The sequence below is a fragment of the Indicator indicator genome, chromosome 11 (genome assembly GCF_027791375.1).
Source record: "Indicator indicator isolate 239-I01 chromosome 11, UM_Iind_1.1, whole genome shotgun sequence".
Lineage (NCBI taxonomy): Eukaryota > Metazoa > Chordata > Aves > Piciformes > Indicatoridae > Indicator > Indicator indicator.
This window is the reverse complement of record NC_072020.1, coordinates 33,378,937-33,401,365: the sequence shown is the minus strand read 5'-3', so window position 1 is coordinate 33,401,365 and position 22,429 is coordinate 33,378,937.

The window sequence follows — 22,429 nt, the reverse complement described above, 5'->3', positions numbered from 1 at the left end:
CACTCTCACGGTGAGACACCTCACACTACATCAGTATGCTGGTTTGAGGCCAGCCAGAACATCTCTTGCCCCGAAAGGGACAAAAGAATGACACAGGCAAACGGATTGGAGAGTGATGGAAAAGTTTAAATGGAAAAGCAAATTGGTGAAGCTACAGAAAAAACTACAAACTACAAAGCATAGTGGAAAAGAACATCCTAAGGCATACAGAACCCCCTCACAGAATTCCCAAAAAGCTTCCCAATCCTCCCTTCCTCCCACCTGAGGGTCTACCCAATCCCTCAGGGCTCTTCCTTCCCCCCCCCTTCCCACTGCTAGGCAAGTCTCAGGCTGGCCAGGTCTGAGACTGCCCCGCCTCCAGTCTCCTCCTGGCATTAGGCCTAGTCAGGCCTAAGAGGCCTGAGATACCCCCCCGGCATTACCCGATAAGAGAGGACATCTCCCACGGGGGCAGAGAGGGAAGAAAGAGGAAGAGGATGACTCTGCAGATGGATTTATAGGGCGCAGGATTTATGGGTAGAAATACGCCGTTTCCTGTGTCCACTCCTAGTGGACGAGTACCTGGGACACCAGAGGTGTATCTCATGCAGCAGTGGCAGGGGGCACCCAGCCTAAACTGCCACAATCAGCTTGCTCACAGCCACATCCAGCGTGGCTGCAAAAACCTCCAGGGATGAGGCTTCCATCACCTCCCTGGGCAACCTCTTCCAGTGTCTCACCACCCTCATGCTGAAAAACTTCTTCCTAATATCCAATCTAAATCTCCATTTCTAATTTTGCTCCATTCCCCCAGTCCTATCACTCCCTGACAGCCTCAAAAGTCCCTCCACAGCTTTCTTGGAGCCCCCTTCAGATACTGCAAGGCTACAAGAAGGTCTCCTGGGAGCCTTCTGTTGTCCAGCCTGAACAACCCCAACTCTCTCAGTCTGTCCTCATAGGAAAGCAGCTCCAGCCCTCTGCTCATCCTCATGGCCCTTCTCTGGACACCTTCCAGCACCTCCAGATTCTTCTTGTAACAGAGGCTCCAGAACTGGACACAGAGCTCCAGGTGTGGTCTCACCAGAGCTGAGCAGAGGGGGAGAATCCCCTCCCTGGCCCTGCTGGCCACACTTCTCTTGCTGCAGCCCAGGCTCTGCTTGGCTCTCTGGGCTGCAAGTGCTCACTGCTGGCTCCTGTTGAGCTTCTCATCCACCAGCACCCCCAAGGCCTTTTCTTCAGGGCTGCTCTCCAGTCAGTCCCTTCCCAGCCTATATCGGTACCTGGGATTGCCCTGACCCAGCTGCAGGACCTTGCACTTGGTCTTATTGAACCTCATGAGGTTGTCTTGGGCCCAGCTCTGCAGCCTGTCCAGGTCCCTCTGGATGGATCCCTTCCCTCCAGCTGTCTGCTGTACCACACAGCTTGGTGCTGAGGGTGCACTCAATGCAACTGTCCATGTCACAGTTGCAACAAGATACTGCACAAGCCTGGTCCCAGGACTGATCCCTGAGGGACTCCACTTGTCACTGGCCTTCACTTGGACATGGACCCATTGACAGACACTCTTTGGGTGTAGCCATCAAGCCAGTTCTTTACCCACCCAGAGATCCATTCATCAATCCCAGGCTTTACCAGCTTGGAGACCAGGACAGTGTCGAAGGTAAATGATGTCAGTTACTTGTCCTTCATCCATTAATGTTGTGCCCTTGTCATAGAAGGCCACCAGAGTTTATTCATAAGAGTCATATGGCTTGCTAATGTATCTCCAGTCAGCAGGTGACCTCCAGAGAAGTTTGGTTTGCTTTGGGGTTTTCAGGCTTGTGGGAGTTCAGTGGTACCACCAGTTGCAGTGTGAAACTGCTGCAGGAAACAGAAGAGATATCCCCTTCCCTTTTGCTTATTGCAATGGCTATATGGAATCCATAGTGTTTCAGTAAGTCAGGAGCAACCTTTGCTAAACCTCTCAACAGACAAGAAAGAAAAGAAGCTGATTCTGTCTTAATTTCCAAGGTTTTTTCCACTTCCTTGGGGAATGGAGGAAACCTCTGCTGCACCATAATGCTTTACCTAATTGAGCTCTTAGATTAATGTTTAAACTTCATTTGCAAGTCCATTACCAAATCTCATCACTTACAAAGGTACCATTAAAGAAGGGATTTTTTTTCCCCCCAGTCATCTTTTAGTTCACATTTCCCCCTACAACTGTCCACAGCCCTGGCAGTGGCTGGAAGTAGCACACATATATTGTACTTATCCCAGGAGGGAAAAAGAAACCACAGAATATTTTCAGTGGATGTAATAATGTGCAAAGTTACATGGGGTTCAAATGCTGGGGAAAGCCAAGAAGGAGATGCTTAAACCACAAATCTACCAAAACTTTCAGTTACAAAAAGAGAATGATACTGACATTTGGCTTCTTTTAAAGTGATGATAACACTTTTGAGAAGGTGATAAATTGATTGCAGTGAAGACTTTTCCCCACATCCCCTCCTCCCCCTTTCCACCAGCCTATTTGACGTAAGAAGCACAAAGCATAACTACAGGATATCAGGGGTTGGAAGGGACCCAAAGAGATCATGGAGTACAACCCCTCTGCCAGAGCAGGACCATAGACTCCAGCTCAGGTCACACAGGAACACATCCAGATAGGTCTTGAAAGTCTCCAAAGAAGGAGACTCCACAACCCCTCTGGACAGCCTGTTCCAGTGCTCTGTGAGCCTTACAGTAAAGAAGTTCCCCATTGTGTTGAGGTGGAACCTCCTGTGATGCAGTTTCCATCCATTGCCCCTTGTCCTATCACAGGGAGCAACTGAGCAGAGCCTGTCCCCTCCCTCCTGACCCCCAGCCCTCAGGTATTGATAAACATTAAATCCCCTTTAAGTCTTCTCTTTTCCAGACTAAACAGCCCCAGGCAGCGCTCCACTCCCCTAATCATCCTCATAGCCCTCTGCTGGACCCTCTCCAGCAGGTCCCTGTCCCTCCTAAACTGGGGAGCCCCAAACTGAAGCCTCAATATGCTGTTATGGAAGGTCTCTTCTGCCCTCTATCAATGGTCTGCTCTGTGCCTTTGTGTTTTTCTCAGCCTTGCTTCTCAAATGTGACAAACAGAGAAGATAATTGCTATATGAACACTTACCTGTGTTGATCTGTGGATAAAAAGAGTGCTCTGCAAGTACTTGTGCTATGATATGCAGCTGTCTTCCTGCCTCCCTATACGGAAAAGAAGGAGAGCAAAGAACAAAGAGAGAAGTAGGTAAGAATGATTCATAAATATGCAGCCTATGGTGGCCTCTCTCCCAAGATAAGGAATGCAGGAGAGGGACCAACATGCAGCAGAAATTAAAGTGTAGACAACACTGGCATTGTATCCACAGAGCCTTGTCTCTGTGGGCTTCAGTCACTGCTGTGAGCTCAAAGCTGGTCAGAAGAATAAAGCTGGAAATGGAGAGATTCAGGCTGGATGTGAGGAAGAAGTTCTTCACCATGAGAGTGGTGAGACACTGGAATGGGTTGTCCAGGGAGGTGTTTAAGGCCAGGCTGGATGAGGCTCTGGCTAGCCTGCTGTAGTGTGAGGTGTCCCTGCCCATGGCAGGGGGGTTGGAACTGGATTATCCTTGAGGTCCCTTCCAACTCAAGAAAAAAAAGGAAAAAAGAAAAAAAAGAAAGAATCCCCAGCAGAGGTATCTGACTATGTGCCCTTAATGTAGGATCACTCTGATGAAGTAAATGAGGGAGGGAGGAAGACCCCCAAGGGTCAACCTCCACAAGATCTGAAGTACTTGACATTCCTGTTCTGAAATGCCAGCTCTCCCATTATCAAGGCCTTTTTTCTTCTTTTTTTTTTTCTTAATTTTTTTTCCCCGGAGTGCTCTGTATTTCCCCGCCTAGCAGTGTGCAAACATTTTAAGAGGGAAACATCAGGTCTCTGAAGCTGACCAAGCAGCTTGGCAGGCAGGACATTGCTTTCAAATGGCTATCAGTTTTCTGGGGTTTAACAAATCCTGGGGCTAAAATTCTGTGGACTGACTGCTCTGCTCTGCTCTGAAGGTGAATGGTAAAGTTCTGCTTGCTTGCCTCATGGCCTTTCTACCTGCTCCACTGCCCAGGTAACTGGGGCTGTGCCTTAATGGTAGGAATTATACTTACTCTGCTGTACAGCAATGGTCTGTGACACTGTGCTAACAGTATGGTTAGGGCCATTACTTAAGTCATCATCTCACTGCTCCTTTGTTTTATGAGGCAATAATCTGGTTCCCATGTGCATAAAATAAGGCCAGAGGGTAAGTAGTTTGTTATAATGAGAGAACGACATTAAGACTGATGAAAACTAGAGGTCAGTGTTATAATTTCTGCCATGACACCATTTCACTTCATAATGCTTGTGTTTGTGTCCTGGTGGCAAGGATCCATGTCCTGCCTTTTCAAGGCAGTATCTGTCCCCTAATACAGGAAGGTATCAGCCTGCTGTGTCTCAACTAACTCAGCTCATTCTCAGTGTGGTTCCTCATTGCAATCAGATCTGAGAGACTCACAACATGGCTGTGTGGTGAAGAACTAATGTAGAGGGACCAAAGACACTAAATATTGTCTGTGTGGCCACAGGCACAGAAGTATCAGTGACAGCAGAGTGAAATCATCACAGTGATGAGTTTCCAGCTTTTTGAACTCTCCTTCCTCTCTGCTGTATCTTTCCTTGCCACTCTCAAAGTGTCTGCTCTCTACTGATAGTTTGTCATTCCCAGCTGAGAAGATACTGCCAGTAAGAGAGAGTTCCTCAGGGATGCATTTCTACAGGCCAGTCTTTGCTCTGGTGGTTTTTTTTTTTGTTTTTGTTTGTTTGTTTGTTTGTTTGTTTGTTTTTTGAGAACAAAAGCTTTAGCTGGTCTGCTTGGAATGGATGTGAACATAGCAATATTATAGGGTTTTCTTCAGTGCAGAATAAAATGAAGCTTTCTGAATGGGCAAAGTTTTCATATGGATTATTTGTTCTGCCACTTTGCTCTGCTCTGGGCAAACCTCACCTGGAGTACTGTGTACAGCTCTGGAGCCCTGAGTATAGGAAGGACATGGAGCTGATGGAGAGGGTCCAGAGGAGGCCATGAAAATGATCAGGGGGTTGGAGCAGCTCTGCTATGAGGACAGGCTGAGGGAGCTGGGGGTGTTCAGCCTGCAGAAAAGGAGGCTCCAGGGAGACCTAATAGCAGCCTGGCAGTACCTGAAGGGGGCTCCAGGAAGGCTGGAGAGAGACTGTTTGCAAAGGCCTGCAGGGACAGGACGAGGGACAATGGCTTCAAAGTAGAGCAGAGCAGATTGAGATTGGATGTGAGGAAGAAGTTCTTCACTCTGAGGGTGGTCAACACTGGCACAGGTTGTCCAGGGAGGTAGTTGAGGCTCCTTCCCTGGAGATATTGAAAGTAAGACTCAAAGAGGCCCTGGGCAGCCTGATCTAGTTGGGGGTGTCCCTGCTGACTGCAGTGAGGGTTGGACTGGGTGACCTTTGGAGGTCCCTTCCAAACCAGACCACTCTGTGATTTTGTGATACATAATGTCTTAAATAAGTTAAAGAACAGATTTTTATCTCTAGGCTTTATTATAACATACATTCTCCAAGTGCTCTGGTTCCACTTGTTCCGATCTTATTCTCTTGTTATGCAGTTAAGTTCCTAGTAGGTCAGTCCCTTCTTCATCTTCATACAGCCACATATTCTGCTGCCACTGTGCTGTAGTAATGTACCTAGGTAGATACTTTACAAATCAGTAATGTACAGTAGGTCTTTTCTTTTCTTTTCTTTTCTTTTCTTTTCTTTTCTTTTCTTTTCTTTTCTTTTCTTTTCTTTTCTTTTCTTTTCTTTTCTTTTCTTTCTTTTCTTTTCTTTTCTTTTCTTTTCTTTTCTTTTCTTTTCTTTTCTTTTCTTTTCTTTTCTTTTCTTTTCTTTTCTTTTCTTTTCTTTTCTTTCTTTTCTTTTCTTTTCTTTTTCTTTTCTTTTCTTTTCTTTTCTTTTCTTTTCTTTTCTTTTCTTTTCTTTTCTTTTCTTTTCTTTTCTTTTCTTTTCTTTTCTTTTCTTTTCTTTTCTTTTCTTTTCTTTTCTTTTCTTTTCTTTCTTTTCCTTTTCTTTCCTTTTCCTTTCCTTTCCTTTCCTTTCCTTTTCCTTTTCCTTTCTTTTCCTTTCCTTTTCCTTTCCTTTCCTTTTCCTTTCCTTTCCTTTCCTTTCCTTTCCTTTCCTTTCCTTTCCTTTCCTTTCCTTTCCTTTCCTTTCCTTTCCTTTCCTTTCCTTTCCTTTCCTTTCCTTTCCTTTCCTTTCCTTTCCTTTCCTTTTCCTTTCCTTTCCTTTCCCTTCCTTTCCCTTTCCCTTCCCTTCCCTTCCCTTCCCTTCCCTTCCCTTCCCTTCCCTTCCCTTCCCTTCCCTTCCCTTCCCTTCCATCAGCTATAGGGAAGGACATTTTAATCAAAGGAGCCAAGTAACACAAAAACCTGTTGAAGATCAATGGCCTTATTATATGTTTTCTAACTCATTTAATGTCCACTATTCAATATTGCTGCTACTTACATCAAAAAAATTGCTGAGGTTAATACTGAGAAAATTTACTTACAGTTCCCACTGAAATCAACAGAAGTAGAGCTGTACATTCCATATCCAAGATTTTTACTTTCATTAACACATTTTTTTTTTAAGTACACCTAAAGGTCAAGTTCTGAAGGAGGTTTGCTAGACCACGGCACTAAGTGCCTCATCCAGGCTTTTCTTGAACATCTCCAAGGACAGCGACTCCACCACCTCCCTGGGCAGCACATTCCAATGGCAAATCTCTCTCTGTGAAGAACTTCTTTCCAAGATCCAGCCTAAACTTCCCCTGGTGCAGTTTGAGACTGTGTCCTCTTGTTCTGCTGCTGGTTGCCTGGGAGAAGAGACCAACCCCCACCTGGCTACAACCTCCCTTCAGGTAGTTGTAGACAGCAATGAGGTCTGCCCTGAGCCTCCTCTTCTCCAGGCTAAACACCCCCAGCTCCCTCAGCCTCTCCTCACAGAGCTGTGCTGCAGACCCCTCCCCAGCTTCGTTGCCCTTCTCTGGACACATCCCAGCACCTCAACATCTCTCTTGAATCGAGGAGCCCAGAACTGGACACAGCACTCAAGGTGTGGCCTGAGCAGAGCTGAGTACAGAGGAAGAATAACCTCCCTTGTCCTGCTGGCTACACTATTCCTGATGCAGGCCAGGATGCCATTGGCCTTCTTGGCCACCTGGGCACACTGCTGGCTCGTGTTCTGTCAACTATCAACCAGCACCCCCAGGTCTCTTTCTGCCTGGCTGCTCTCCAGCCACTCTGTCCCCAGCCTGTAGTGCTGCTTGGGGTTGTTGTGGCCAAAGTGTAGAACTCTGCACTTAGCCTTGTAATGACTACCTGAATGTCAGTGAATCTGATGAAACTTGGAGTGGAAAAACTCTGTGGTCTCTGAACTGGGCTTAGCATTAACTATTTCCCACAGATAACACAAACCCAGGATGATTTGGTTTGTTTGCTTAGAAACTGAAAACATTCATTTGCTTAAATGAATGTATCGGAAGCATAAATTTAGAGGGCAGGAAATAAAGACATATTTAATTTCTAAGCCTGCTGCTAGGAAAGAATTCAGCAATAGGAATCTCAACAAAAATAATTTCTTGTACTCTAACAAAGAAGTAACTGAAGTAAAAAGCTTCTGATTGTTAATAATCACCTCCCACTCCTCTCTGAATGCCAACAGCACAAGTTCATCCTTTCCCAGTTGGCAATATGTCTCTGTAGTATAAGAATTAATTCCTGTCATTCCTTGATGCACAGAGGTCAAGGTGAAAAGAGATGATTAGATCATCTGTTACAGCCTCCTGCACATCACAGGCCATCACATCCCTTGCACTTATGTCTGCAATGAGGCCAATCATCTGCATTAGGCTGTGGTGCAGCTGGATTTGAAGCTGCCATGAGACAGAGAATGCCTTGTTTCTTTGGGCATGTCTTCCAGTGGTTCATCAGATTGGGCGTTAGGAAGAAGCTTTTCACCATAAGGGTGATGAGACCCTGGAACAGGTTGTCCAGAGAAGGGCCATGAGGATGAGCAGAGGGTTGGAGCTGCCCTGCTATGAGGACAGACTGAGAGAGTTGGGGCTGTTCAGTCTGGAGAAGAGAAGGCTCCCAGGAGAGCTTCTTGTGGCCTTCCAGGATCTGAAGGGGGCTACAAGAAAGCTGGGGAGGGACTTTTGAGGGTGTCAGGGAGTGATAGGACTGGGGGGAATGCAGCAAAACTAGAAATGGGGAGATTCAGATTGGGTGTTAGGAAGAAGTTGTTCCCCATGAGGGTGGTGAGACACTGGAAGAGGTTGCCCAGGGAGGTGGTGGAAGCCTCATCCCTGGAGGTTTTTGCAGCCAGGCTGGATGTGGCTGTGAGCAACCTGCTGTAGTGTGAGGTGTCCCTGCCCATGGCAGGGGGGGTTGGAACTGGATGATGCTTGGGGTCCCTTCCAACCCCGACAATTCTATGATTCTATCACCCTCACTACAAAAAAATCCCCAAACAAAACAGAACAGACAATAGCTCTCAGTTTTCTAATTTGTCTCTGCCTTGCCTTAGCTCCCAGCCCTTAGCCCTTGTTACATTTTCACAGAATGTGACACAGGATCACAGAATTATAGAGGTTGGAAGGGACCTTGAAAGATCATTGTGGAACCTTCTATATTCTGCCTACAATGAAAGTAGTTCTTGTGCTATAATTCAGTCCCTTTGATACCCTTTTCAATAAGCCAAAGCAATGAGCTCTTGCATCTCCTGCTGCAAAGATTGCTCTGCTTTTGGAGGTCCTTTCCTGTTTCAATTACCCTTTAAAGACACAGACAGCAAACCCAGATGTTGTGTTCCAATGGAAGTTGCCCCGATGTTTAACCAAATAAAATAATTTTCTTTGTCCTAATCACTAATCATCAGTTTAGAAGTCCCAGGGCTCATGTTTTATGACAGAGTTGCCTTTGCAGCCCATGTTGAATTGATTTTTTGCTCTATCACTCTATCAGTGTACATTAGAGGCTGGAAGAGACCTCCAGAGATCATCAGGTCCAAATCCCCTGCCAGAGCAGCATCACCCAGGGAAGTCTGCACAGGAATGCAGCCAGGTGGGGTTGGAATGTGTCCAGAAAAGGAGACTCCACAACCCCCATGGGCAGCCTGCTCCAGGGCTCTGTCACCCTCATTGTAAGGAAATTTCTCCTCATGTTGAGGTGAAATCTTCTCTGTTCCAGCTTGTACCTCTTGTTCCTTGGCTTATTACTGTGCACCACCCAAAAGAGCCTGGCCCCCTGTGTCGGTGTGAGCTGAAATTCCCCCCCCCACCGACAATAACCAGGCTAGCCCAGTCTGGAAGCAAATGAAAAGCTGTATTTACAAGCAGAGAAATGCAATGAATATGTACAAATATACAAAATTCACAACATTCACAAATATATACAATCAACAGAAAAGCACAACTGATCTCCCTTTGCTTCCCCCCAAGGGGACCCTCCCAAAGGGGCCTCCCTCTACCAGGAGCTTCCCCCTCAGACTCCCCTTGGACAGAGAAGCAGAGTTAGTTAAGCAGAAAGTTGTTAACTTAGCTGCCAAGGTCAGTGTGTTATCTTCAGCCAGAAGAGAAGAAGAAACAGCAGCCAGACAGCCCAGCAACTGCCCCCACTGCAGAACGCAGAATGTGCAGAATGCCTACTTTGGTTTGGGTAATAGTTCTTAAACATTTCTATCTATCCAATGGAAGTGTTTAGAACAATCGTTATTTTGCTTTCTTACACCCAATAGTGACTTATTTACATTCTTTCACTTTCTCTGTTCTGAACTTTGCAAGGAAAAATTAAAAAGACAGTTTCAAACCATCACACCCCCTCCACTTGACACCCACCCCTCAGCTATTGATAGACATTGATCAGATCCCCTCTCAGTCTTCTCTTCTCCAGACTAAACAGCCCCAGGGCTCTCAGTCTCTCTTCACAGGGGAGATGCTCAAGTCCCCTAAGCACCCTCCTGGGTCTCCCTTGGACTCTCTGCAGCAGGTCTCTGTCTCTCTTGAACTGGGGAGCCCCAAACTGGACACAGGATTGCAGGTGTGGTCTCAGCAGGGCAGAGCAGAGGGGGAGAAGAACCTCCCTAGCCCTGCTGGCCACACTTTTCTTGCTGCATTCATTCTTTGACAGGATGAAGTCTGTAACTCTGGCTGGACTCCATGCTGCTAAATGAATTGCTTCCCATTTCCCTTGGTTATGATCCAGGATTGCTAAGCTCCAGGTCAGTTTGTATGAGTGCTCTTTCTTCATCACTGTCTCCATGTCCATCTGCCAATCTTTTTTTAGCAGTGGTTTATATTCATTTTCAGGACATTAGTTTGAGATGTTGACTGCCCTCAATCCTAATTTTGATGCTTAGGGAAATCTGATAGGAACCCCCTCAGAACAGTTGCTATTGCTTTTGGAAAGCTTAGTAGTGTTTCCCAGGCCACTGTAGGCATACTCTGTGGAAATCGTATAGAGCTAAATTTAAACAAAGCAGCATGTGGAACATACCAGCTAGTAAAAATAACCACAGGGATGTAATATGGTCAGTCTGTCTGACTTGTTTGCCACAATATCTGTTGGCTGGCGGGAATTCTGGTTTGGTCTTCTAATTCACTATTAGTTGAACCTTATTTCATAATTTCATTTATCTATTTATCTATTTCTCTCTCTCTCTCTCTCTCTCTCTCTCTATTTATTTTTCTCCTGTAATTGAAGTCATCCCAACCAATCTGTACATCATGGGGTGACCCCAAAACCTTGGGAAGACATTTGCTGATGACCATCACAGCAGCTATGCAATTTATTGTCTGATATTTTAGGAAGAAGTTGTTCCCCATGAGGGTGGTGAGACACTGGCACAGGTTGCCCAGGAAGGTGGTGGAAGCCTCATGCCTGGAGGTTTTTGCAGCCAGGCTGGATGTGGCTGTGAGCAACCTGCTGTAGTGTGAGGTGTCCATGGCCATGGCAGGGGGGTTGGAATTGGATGATCTTTGAGGTCCCTTCCAACCCTGACAATTCTCTGATGCTATGATATCTTCAAGATGCACAGCAGGGTGACAGTAGCACCAACTACCAGCCAAGATGTGGGGCAGATCTATTTAGTGATATATATACCAGAAATACCCTCTGACCTGTTTCCTTGCTCTGGTGTGGAGACAAAGTAATCCCTTGTGACAGATTAAAAAACAAGCTGCAAGAGCAGTTGGCCTCTTTCAGCAGGCAGTAGGTACATGGAGCCTCATGTGTGTAGCAGCTCCTGCTTCTCCTGATCCATGGCTGTCCCTGGAGCTTAGGCAGGTGGCTGGTGCTGGTGCTGCTGGTGTGAGCAGCCTGTGATTTCTGTAGGTGCACAGTCTGTGCTGGCACTGTGCAGGGAATTTAGTGTATCAGAGGTAAGCTCACGGATGACACCAAGTCAGGTGTCAGTGCTGATCTGCACCAGGGCAGGGAGGCTCTGCAGAGGGACTTGGATAGATTGGATCCATGGCCAACGTTAACAGGAGGAGCTGCAACAAGGCCAAGTGCCAGGTCCTGCACTTGGGGCACAACAACCCCAAGCAACACTCCAGGCTTGGGGCAGTGTGGCTGGAAAGCTGCTGACAGAAAGGGACCTGGGGGTGCTGATGGCCAAGCAGCTGAAGAGGAGCCAGCAGTGTGCCCAGGTGGCCAAGAAAGCCAAAGGCATCCTGGCTGGGATCAGCAATGCTGTGTCCAGCAGGAGCAGGGAGGGGATTGTCCCTGGGACTCAGCTCTGGGGAGGCCACACCTGGAGTGTTGTGTCCAGTTTTGGGCAGCTGAATGCAAGAGAGATGTGGAGGTGCTGGAGCCAGGGCAGAGGAGGGCAAGGAAGCTGTGAAGGGCCTGGAGAAGAAATCTGATGAAGAGCAACTGAAGGAGCTGGGGCTGGTTAGTGTGAAACAGAGGAGGCTGAGGGGAGACCTCATTGCTGCCTACAACTACCTGAAAGGAGGTGGTGGAGAGGCTGCTGCTGGTCTCTTCTCCCAGGGAATTAGTGATAGAACAAGAGGGAATGGCCTCAAGCTGTGACTGGGTAGGTTTAGACTGGAAACATTTTTTCATGGTAAGAGTGGTCAGGGATTGGAATGTACTGCAAAGGGTTGAGTCTCCAACCCTGGGTGTGTTTAAAGGTGTTTTGGATGTGGTGCTTGGAGATATGGTTTAGGGGTGTGATGAATATAATAAATGATTCGTGTTAAAGGGTAAGTTAGGAGTAAAATTCAAGGTGAACCTTGCAGAGCAACATTGTGGGTTGGCCTTGGTGATCCTGAGGCTCTTTTCCAACCTGAATGTCTCTGTGGTTCTGTAGTTTTTTTCATGGGAGGGGCATCTGTAGTGCAGTGGAAAGCACAGCATGCACTGCTGTCGTGGTTACATCTCCTCACAAATGAGATCTTTGTTCACTAATGTGCCTTTGTAGTTCTGTGAGAATCAGTAGCATTCCACTTTCAGGAAAATATTAATGGTTAAGTATGAATAAGTCAAGAAGGATGACACCTTTGGGGTGTCTGCTGAGAGGCAGCAGTATTTTGCAATAGCTGATGGCAATACACCAAGCCTGTGGATGCCTACACCAAACTTCCACCTGCTCAAAACCAAGGAAGTCACCACATGGTTCCTCTCCAAACTTACCCAGAGAGCTGCCACCCCCCACAATATATAACCTTGGGTATCCTTACCTCAAACCTCCCCTGTCCACCCCATCAGAACAAGGGGTAAAGACCCAGAGACAGGCCTAGTTCCAGCGAGACTGCACAGTAAACTTGATCTCTCTTTGCAAGGTAGGAAGGAGTTAGTGTCTGTTCTTCCTCCTTCCTCCTCCATCAGCACCAGCTGCTACCATGCCTATTGCCCTGTACAACACCTTCTGTTCAATTCTGGTGCCCTCAGGTGCCCTCCTCCTCCCCCCTTCTCCCAACTGAACACCTGGGAGAGGCAGATGGTACAGATAATCCAGAATATATTTCTTGAGTCCGTGTAGAGGAGCTGCCAAGCCGCTGATTTTTTGGCTCCATGCCTGGTGGTAGCCATGGCTGGTAAGAGGCACAGCTGCTGCCTGAAAATAGCTGAAGAGGAAGCTCTCCCAGCGTCTCCCAGGGGGCAGGGAAGGTGGCTGCTGCTGCATCCCACTGGCACCCCTGCAAGGACTGCCTTGTGAGCAGAGCTTCCTCACTCATGTCTTGAGGAATCCTTCTTCTCTGTGGTGGTTTTTAGGCTGTGCCTTGAAAATTTTCCACAGATCTTGAACAGAAAGCTGTAGAATGTAAATAAATTACTACTGGATGCAAAAAAAGGAAAATAATCACAGAATCATAGAATCAATAAGGTTGGAAAAGACCTCAACGATCATCAAGTCCAACCTGTCACCCAAGACCTCATGACTACTAAACCATGGCACCAAGTGCCACATCCAATCCCCTCCTGAACACCTCCAGGGGTGGTGACTTCACCACCTCCCTGGGCAGCACATTCCAACATCTAACAACTAAGGTCTAAATGATCCCATTGGATGGGCTACTAACAAAGTTGGTTTGTATAAACTAACTTCTCTCTTTTCTCTTCCTTTGCCCTAGCAGATCCTCGCTCTGGCTTCTGCTGACATTGCTGACCTTGGCTGCATTGCTGACCTTGGCTGCATTGCTTTGTTGTGGCTGAGTGCTAACAAACAACTCTCTTCTTCTCTCTCCTTAATTGTGTACAGGGGGGAACGGACCAGAGAGGGGGACGCTATTAGTAACCCCCTGGTTTGTCCAGGGGGGTTCTTGTGTTGTTTATAAATTGTAAATATCTGTAAGTATTATATACTTTGTACATATTCACTGCAGTTCATGTTTAGATTGTAGTTTTGCTTGCAAACACAGCTTCCCTTGCTTGCAACTGAGCTGGTCTGGCAATTTTATGTTGGGGGGTAATTTACATCCACCACACTCTGGATGCTTTTCAGCAGGCTCTGTGGGCACTGTCTTACTGTTTTGTAGCAGTAGGAAGAGGCTCTGTTCAGTCAGACATGGCCTGGCAAAGGGAGGAGATGTGTCTGGAGGGACCTGGTTGCTGCTGTTTCTGCCTGCAAGCTTCACCTCCATTAACATTCAGAAGCTGCAGCAACAGATCCCTGGGTTCATTGTTTTCACGGAAGCACCAACACATATTTATGTCTGTCAGAGGTGTAAGCTGCACCCTCCTCACCACTGAGCTCTGTCCATGCAGCTGCATGGCAAGGCTGTGTAGATGTCGTGCCATGCAGGTGGCAGAGGACTCCCAGCACACCCCCACAGCGTGCTGTGTCCTCCAACAGCTGGCACCAGAGCTCTCTGAAAGACAGTGAAGGCACCCCTGGGACAAAGGACCACCATTAGCATGCTGCTCAGCTCTTTCCTGGTGAGAAAGTGGCTTTCTAACATGTGACTGCGCCTGGGAAGTAGCCTGGCTCACATGTGAAGGCATGGACTCTGGGGTAGGAGGCAGCACAGCCACAGCAGCCCCCTGAAAGTCAGGTACTCACCAGGGCCTATCACAGCTGAAGCTGGGGTATTCCACAGCAGTCATGAGAGGGGATTTAACAAATGTTTATCAATATCTGAGTGCTGGGGGTCAAGAGGGAGGGCACAGGCTCTGCTCAGTTGCACCCTGGGATAGGACAAGGGGCAATGGATAGAAACTGCAGCACAGGAGGTTCCACCTCAACCTGAGGAGGAACTTCTTCACTGGGAGGGTCCCAGAGCACTGGAACAGGCTGCCCAGAGAGGTTGTGGAGTCTCCTTCTCTGGAGCCTTTCCAGCCCCATCTGGGTGCACTCCTGTGTGACCTGTGCTGGGTTCTCTGGTCCTGCTCTGGCAGGGGGGTTGGACTTGATGATCTCTGGAGGTCCCTTCCAACCATTACCATCCTGTGAGCTGTGATCCTGTGATGCTGTGAAAAGGAGCTGAGGCCATCTTACCAGCACTTAAGCCCAACAATGACAAATCCCAACAAGTTAGCTCCCTGTGCTTTCCCTCTTGTGTGGGGATTGAAGGCAGCCTGTGTCCTGGCAGTGGCTGGGCAGTTCTGAAAGGCACGTTCTTCCCATCTGCCAACCACTTTTCAGACATGAAGGAGAGCACAATCCTTGCCTGAAGGGGCTAATGATCAGTGGCAGGCTATCAGAGAGGAAAAGGAACAAATGAGACAAGCGTGGGCAACTGTGTGGTTTGTCCCAGCGCATTTTGAGAAGCTGGGGAAAAAAACGAGAGAAACATTAATCTTCTTGCCACTATATCTTCTTGTTTCTAAAGCCATCAGATCTGTAATTCAGGATCTAACATCCTCCATTCCCACTATTCAGTCTTTTTGCAGAAAAAAACACCTCTTGCTCCTTGTACTCACTTCCTCCTTCCCCAAACCAGGACACTACAGCCAGTGCCTTGAAAACATGGGGGTACCTAACCTCCCTGGGGTCAAACTGGCTTAGCCAGATTTAGCTCCCTAAATACCTTTCAGGATCTAGGCTTTAATCAGCTCATTTCCTCAGCTCCTATAGGCAAAACGCACAAACAAGGTCTTAAAGTCAGGGGCTCTGAAATCCAGCACAGAACAGACCCTTCAAAGGCAGGCACTGAGGTGAAGGAGCAGGGAAAGCCCCAGCAAGCAGTGCTGAGGAGGCTGAGGCAGGCACCATGCTCTCAGCCAGCAACACTGTGTCTGCATCAGGCCATGAAGCAGTGAGCAAGGAAAGCACCAGGCAGTGTCTGTGCAGAGCTGCTTCCTGCAGCCCCAGGCAGTGTCTGTGCAGAGCTGCTTCTTGCAGCCCCAGGCAGGCAGCCCCTCCTGCTCCTGCTCCTGCTTTTTGAAGGAACCTGATTTCTCACTGATGCATCAGTTTTGACAACAACCACCTGCTCCTTAAGATGCAGCCAAATCCTGCAGGATGACCTGCCTCCTGCTTGCTGGGGAGGCAGGATTCCTCAGGTCAGGAAGGTCCCTGAAGAACCACTTGGGCACTTCTACAAATTCTGTGTAGTGTTGCTGCAGAAGCAATGGTAAGGTCTTGGTTAAATCAAGGAGAGCTGAAGGCTTAGCCTGAAGAGATGCCTTTACACTGGAGTTATTTTATAATTGTGTCCTGCCTGCATTTTCAGGAGACTAACTACCTCTCAAGATCTGCCTCTGTGGTTTCTTTATCGTTCTAGCAGTGCTCAAGGTATAAGGTAGGTGTCACAATATTTTCAGTGAGAAAAGGCATTAGTGGAAATAATAATCAAGCCTGAGGATTCCAACCTTCCCTGCAGGTCCATCAGTGTGACCCTGGCTCCAGCAGGGTATCGCTCCAGGCATGAAATGGGAAGTTTTCTGACCTGTTGGGGTCAAGATGGATTAGATATTCATCTCAAGCCCCACACAACTGCACTGTAACTGACAGAGGAATCCCTGTGAACAGGTTCAGCTTTTCAGTTAGCTTCCACTGTTATTAATTTCCTTTCATAATCTCCATTTCATGTTTACCAGAGCAGCACCAGATTCTCAGCTGATGCAAATCACTGGTGATCCACTGATGCTAAGTGAGCAAGAGGCATTGTTTTACAGCAGTTGAAGGGGTGGCCCCTAGCTATTAATTTTGTTTTGGTCCTCTCTCTTGGTGGGAATTATCTCTTTCAGAACTGGAGACTACATGAGAAAAGCACCCCTTGGACGGCTGAATTCTCTTATTCCCTCCTGGCCTCCTCTGCTCTGTCTCCTTGCTGCCAATGGAAATGAAGAGCACTGAGCACCTGGCAGGATCAGGCCATGGGGTGGCTCAAAGTTTGTGCCAGCTCTCTAATTGTGAGGTAATGATAATAATCAGGTGTGCACTGAGTGGTGACACACATTTATTAATTGCAAGGTGTGACTGGCTCTCCAAACTGCTAATACAAACACTTGCAGAACAGACTGCTCAGAGGAGGCTGGAAACCACCCAGCTCTGTGTCACAGGCAGCTGAAAGAGCAGGAAGCTGTTAACTGTCCTGCACAAGAAGGGGAGCACTGAAAGTCTGGCTGCAGGAGAAAGGATCTCCTGCTTTTGGGTTCAGTTTTTCTTTGGACAAACCTTTCCTGTTTCATTGGCAAGTCCTTGGCCTCCCTGTGGCCCCAGCAGCTTGTGACACAAGATCAAGATCACACAGTCAGAGTCAGGATTCCTGCCATGGGTGGCAGTGATTTAGCAGGGTTCCTGGAGAGCAGGAGAAGGCAGGCCCTGGCCCACAAGCTGCAAGGGGTGCAGTTATATATTCAAGGCACAGATCACACAAGTCCCAGGGTGGCAGGAAGGGAAGGGGAGCCTGGTGCCTGCCTGCCTGCCTACCTGCTGGTGAACTGCTGCATGCTCAAGGGAAAAACCATCAATGAGACTGGAACAGAGACCTTTCATTCTTACTTTTGATGCTAAAGAAATAAGTAACGTGTCCACACTGTATTTCTTTATTGCTCTCTAAATGGTGCTCAGGGACTCATTCCTTCAGGGACATGGTTCAGTGCTGACCTGAGGGTTGGACTGGAGGATCTCTGAGGTCTCTTCCAACAGCATGTATTCTGTAATTCTGTGATTCTTTTCCGTACTTCCATTTGCAGGTGATTAAGTTACTCTCTCTTGTGACCAGCTTCTGCCCTTTGTTTTCCTTCAGCCTGTGGGTTTGCATAGAGCCATACCAGGCAAGCAAAGGCCCTGCAAGACATCTCACTGAGCTCGTACCTCAGCCTTGGTTGAGTGATCCCAGGCTAAACTGCAGCTAGCTTACCTGTATCTTCAGGCTCTTCTTCACTGTGCCTCTGCTTGCTTTCCTGCACAGCTGAGAGCACTTTGAAGTTGTGCCAAATCATGTCACTTAGAGTGATTTTTAAAGCCTACTAAACTTCTCTGCCCTGTCATAGCTGTGACCAGCCTGGCACTAATCAAGATGTTCAAGAAATATCAGCCAGTTAGTTACACACAGTCCTCTGAATCAATGAAGAGAAGCAACTTCTTTTCTCATTTTAAGTAGTTTCTGTATGTCTAGAGATGTCTTACAGCAACTGAAACTATACCTGATAAAGTGCCAGCATTAATCCATTTGATGTATTTAAGTGCAACTCTTTAACAGCAACATATCAAGTTAATGGAGTACTGATGGGATAAGAAATGGCATCAGAGGGTTTCAAAAGATTTCTTATCACAAGGAAAAAAGAAAAAAAAAAGGATTTTGACTTCCCATTCCCATTTCATTTCTCTGTGAATGAGAACACCTTTTCCATTTACGTTATTTACTGTTTATTGTAGCAGAGTCACTACTAAAAATCAAAGTGATTTGCAGAGCCCTGTCAGTTCTTTTTATATCTCCTCTGCTGACTCAAAAAAAAACATTTGACACTCCAGTATTGTAACTGAGTGCTGTGCTGATTCTGCCCTCATTGAAAACATCTTTCTAAGAGAAAGGAATTGTTCTGCTTCTGCTAAAAATGTGATTTGTCTGGTGAAGCATTTGTAAAGGCTTTTCTTCCCCCCAGTGTTACTCTGGCAATTGGAAGAAGTTAGGCACATACAGTAACTTGAGAAGCTGTGTGAAGTCTTCTGTCATGCAAATGTGCTGCTGAATATATGGCAAAGAAGAGCTATGGGCATGCTTACATGAAACAGACTTTTCTTAGCAAATAATGCCCTTCCATTCTGTTTTGAAATAAAACTTCAGTTTGAAAACTGATGTGAAGTAGTTGTTCCAAAAAGCCTGTGCTCTCAGGGGACTGGTTCTGAATTCAGACCAGTTCTGCCCCAGGCTAGTTATGTTTCTCTCAGTACAGTCACCTTTAAATAAAATAGAGCAGGACTGAAGCCAAAGAGCTGGAGTGAAATGCAGCAAGGGAAGATGCTGTGGTAGAAGATGGTAAGGGCCAGGCTGGATGTGGCTGTGAGCAACATGATGTAGTGTGAGGTGTCCCTGCCCATGGCAGGGGGGTTGGATCTGGGTAATCCTTGAGGTCCCTTCCAACCCTGACAGTTCTGTGATTCTATGATTTCACTTCTCCACTGTCACCTGACAGAATCAAAGTGGATGTATAACCCCATGATAGCCTCTTCCAGTCTGAAGAAGACATGTCTCTGCTCTTGTATCCAAATTCATGCAGGGAAGAGACAATGGGAAACCAAAAAAGCAATTTAATGCAGCTCCACTGTAGTGTTCTTGGATGCCAGCCACAGATGAGTCTTCAAGGTAAGCACAGAACACAAAGGAATTTATAAGCACATAAATCATAGCAGCTGCAGATGGGAAAGGCCATTGGAGGACAAGTCAGTGCAGGACTCTTTTCTGCAGAGAGTTTCCCATTGACAGTTTTAAGGATTTTGAACAATAACTTTTCTCTGGAAGAAATTCAAGGTCACTGGGTACCTATGTGAACCTTTCAGTATCCCAGGGTGTTTCACCAGACTGAGCCTATGCAGATTCCCAGCAGCTCCTGCTGCAAGTCTTTACATTCAGATCTCAGGTTTAATCTGTAATGAAGGAAATCCAGCAGTGGGGGTAAGGCACTCTGGTTTTGCCCAGGCTTCCTCCTTGGGAAATCAACAAGAAGTGCAGTTTGGGAAAGCTCCCTGGGTGGGCAATGTGGGTTTGGGTCACAGTGAAGAGGGGAAATACACTAAAATAATGGACCAAGGAAGCCTGCATGCTGCATCATTGTGGAGTAGCTGCAGTGTGTTGCAGATACAGTCTGCCATGCAGCAGACTGAATTCCTCTGCACAGTCAGAGGATTTGCTAAGATTTGAGCCACTTCCACAAATTGTTCCTAGAAACTAGGCTGACTTTCAACAACAGATCACATCTTCAAATACCTTTGTTGGTTTGGATTAGGGAAGGTTGTGCATCAGCAGCTACTCCATAACAGAAACATTCAGGTTGGAGAAGAGCCTCAGGATCACCAAGTCCAACCCAGAACCCTACTCTACAAGGCTCACCCCTAAACCATAGCCCCAAGCACCACAGCCAAAACACCTTTAAACACATCCAGGCTTGGGGACTCCACCACCTCCCTGGGCAGCACATTCCAATCCCTCACCACTCTTGCCAGGAAAAAATGTTTCCCAATGTCCAGTCTAAACCTACCCAGTCACAGCTTGAGGCCATTCCCTCTTGTTCTATCACTAATTCCCTGGGAGAAGAGACCAGCAGCAGCCTCTCCACAGCCTCCTTTCAGGGAGCTGGAGAGAGCAATGAGGTCTCCCCTCAGCCTCCTCTGTTTCACACTAACCAGCCCCAGCTCCTTCAGTTGCTCTTCATCAGATTTCTTCTCCAGGCCCTTCACAGCTTCCTTGCCCTCCTCTGCCCTGGCTCCAGCACCTCCACATCTCTCTTGCATTCAGCTGCCCAAAACTGGACACCACACTCCAGGTGTGGCCTCCCCAGAGCTGAGTCCCAGGAGACAATCCCCTCCCTGCTCCTGCTGGACACAGCATTGCTGATCCCAGCCAGGATGCCTTTGGCTTTCTTGGCCACCTGGGCACACTGCTGGCTCCTCTTCAGCTGCTTGGCCATCAGCACCCCCAGGTCCCTTTCTGCCAGCAGCTTTCCAGCCACACTGCCCCAAGCCTGGAGTGTTGCTTGGGGTTGTTGTGCCCCAAGTGCAGGACCTGGCCCTTGGCCTTGTTGCAGCTCCTCCTGTTAACGTTGGCCATGGATCCAATCTATCCAAGTCCCTCTGCAGAGCCTCCCTGCCCTGGTGCAGATCAGCACTGACACCTGACTTGTTGTCATCTGTGAGCTCACTGCTGACACACTCTGTGTCTTCATCAAGGTCATCAATAAAGATGTTAAACAGAAGTGGTCCCAACACTGAGCCCTGAGGAACACCACTGGTGAGTGGTCAGCAGTTGGATTTAACTGCAGCTGACCACCACTCTCTGGGCCTGTTCATCCATCCAGGGCACACAGAAAGAAGGAAACCACATCTGCTTCTAACATTTGAGAGTAAGGCTGCTGGAGCAAGAACAAAGACCTGCTAAACTGATAAAATGCTTGGGGACACAGCACATGGAGCTATGAGCATGTCCACAAAGCCTTGAAGCTTTATGGCACCACAAGGTTGTAACCTCTGTGCAATCTGTTGGCCAACACAGAAGAGTAGCAAACCTGAACAGCACCCAGCATTCAAGGACTGTGTGACCACTGCATGTGGTACTTTTCAGCCCACCTTGCCATGAGTGGTTAAGGAGGTGGTTGGCCAAAATATATGGGTTAGTACAGCTGAAGAAGTGAGGGAATAACATAGTGGGCACAAAGGAAAGAAAGGGTGAGAAGCAGGTGAGAGCAGTGGTGGTGGGGTGATGGGAGACCAGCAGAAGGCTTCCACAGCAGTTATGTGCTTAATCATTTCCTCTTGCCCAGGCCTGGATTCTTGGTTTTGGCATGTGAAAAGGGAAGACTGTGATGTGCCAGATGAGAGTCAGGAAGGGAGGAGGAGCAGGGGGGGTGTATGTGTGTGATTAGCCACAGCTGGAGGAAGATATTTTGTGTTAGCCTCTGGCTTGTCTGAATTGATCACCATCCTTCACCATCCTTTTCACACTGGTCTCACTACCCTTTAAGAATTAAAATGCCAATAAATTGTGAAGAAGGACAAGCACTTGATACTCAGGTCCCTTGTCCTGAACTGGCGATCTGTGCATCTGTGCTCATGCACAGCCTGCCCTCTCCATGCACCTTTCCCTCCTGTGCTGTAGAGACGCTCTTGGGGCTCAGCCCCTGAGGCTGTGGCTAACCAAGGGGAGAAAGGGGCAGTCAGCATACTTTAGCTGAGGTACAAAGCAGGGAACACAGCCTGTAGTGAAATGGAGGAAAGAAGGGGCTTACCTCTTATCTTCCCCCTACACTAGAATTTTATGGTTAGGTCTGCCTTACCAAATATCCCACCAGTACCAAAGTATTCAGCAGTCTGACTTGAGGCAATCATGATAAAATGTAGTTTAGTGGGAATGGTCCATGGCAAGGCCCCTGCTCACCCACTGGAGCCTGGCAGGTAGCACAAACCCTGTCAGAGCCTGGCTTCCTTCCTTGCAAAGCACTTTGGCTTCTAGCTCTTGCTTGAGAGTTACAAGGTGCCCTGACGTGCTTCTGCTCTGACAGTTCATTAGCTGTGGCTTTTTGTAATGATTGCCATATTGCAGTATTTCTTCAGGGCTTCCTGGCTCCCCCCAGAGACAAGAGGATGCAGGATCAGAGGAGGGGTGGTGCATCAGGCACTGCAGTCGTGTTCACAGTGGAGCTTTCCTGCTGATTCCAGCAGTTTGCAGGTGGGAGCAAGCTGCACTGGAGTGCAAGCCTGCACGGAAACACAGGCTTGGCCATCTGGCCAACATGACTGCAAATGGGTGGAGAATGGGCAGG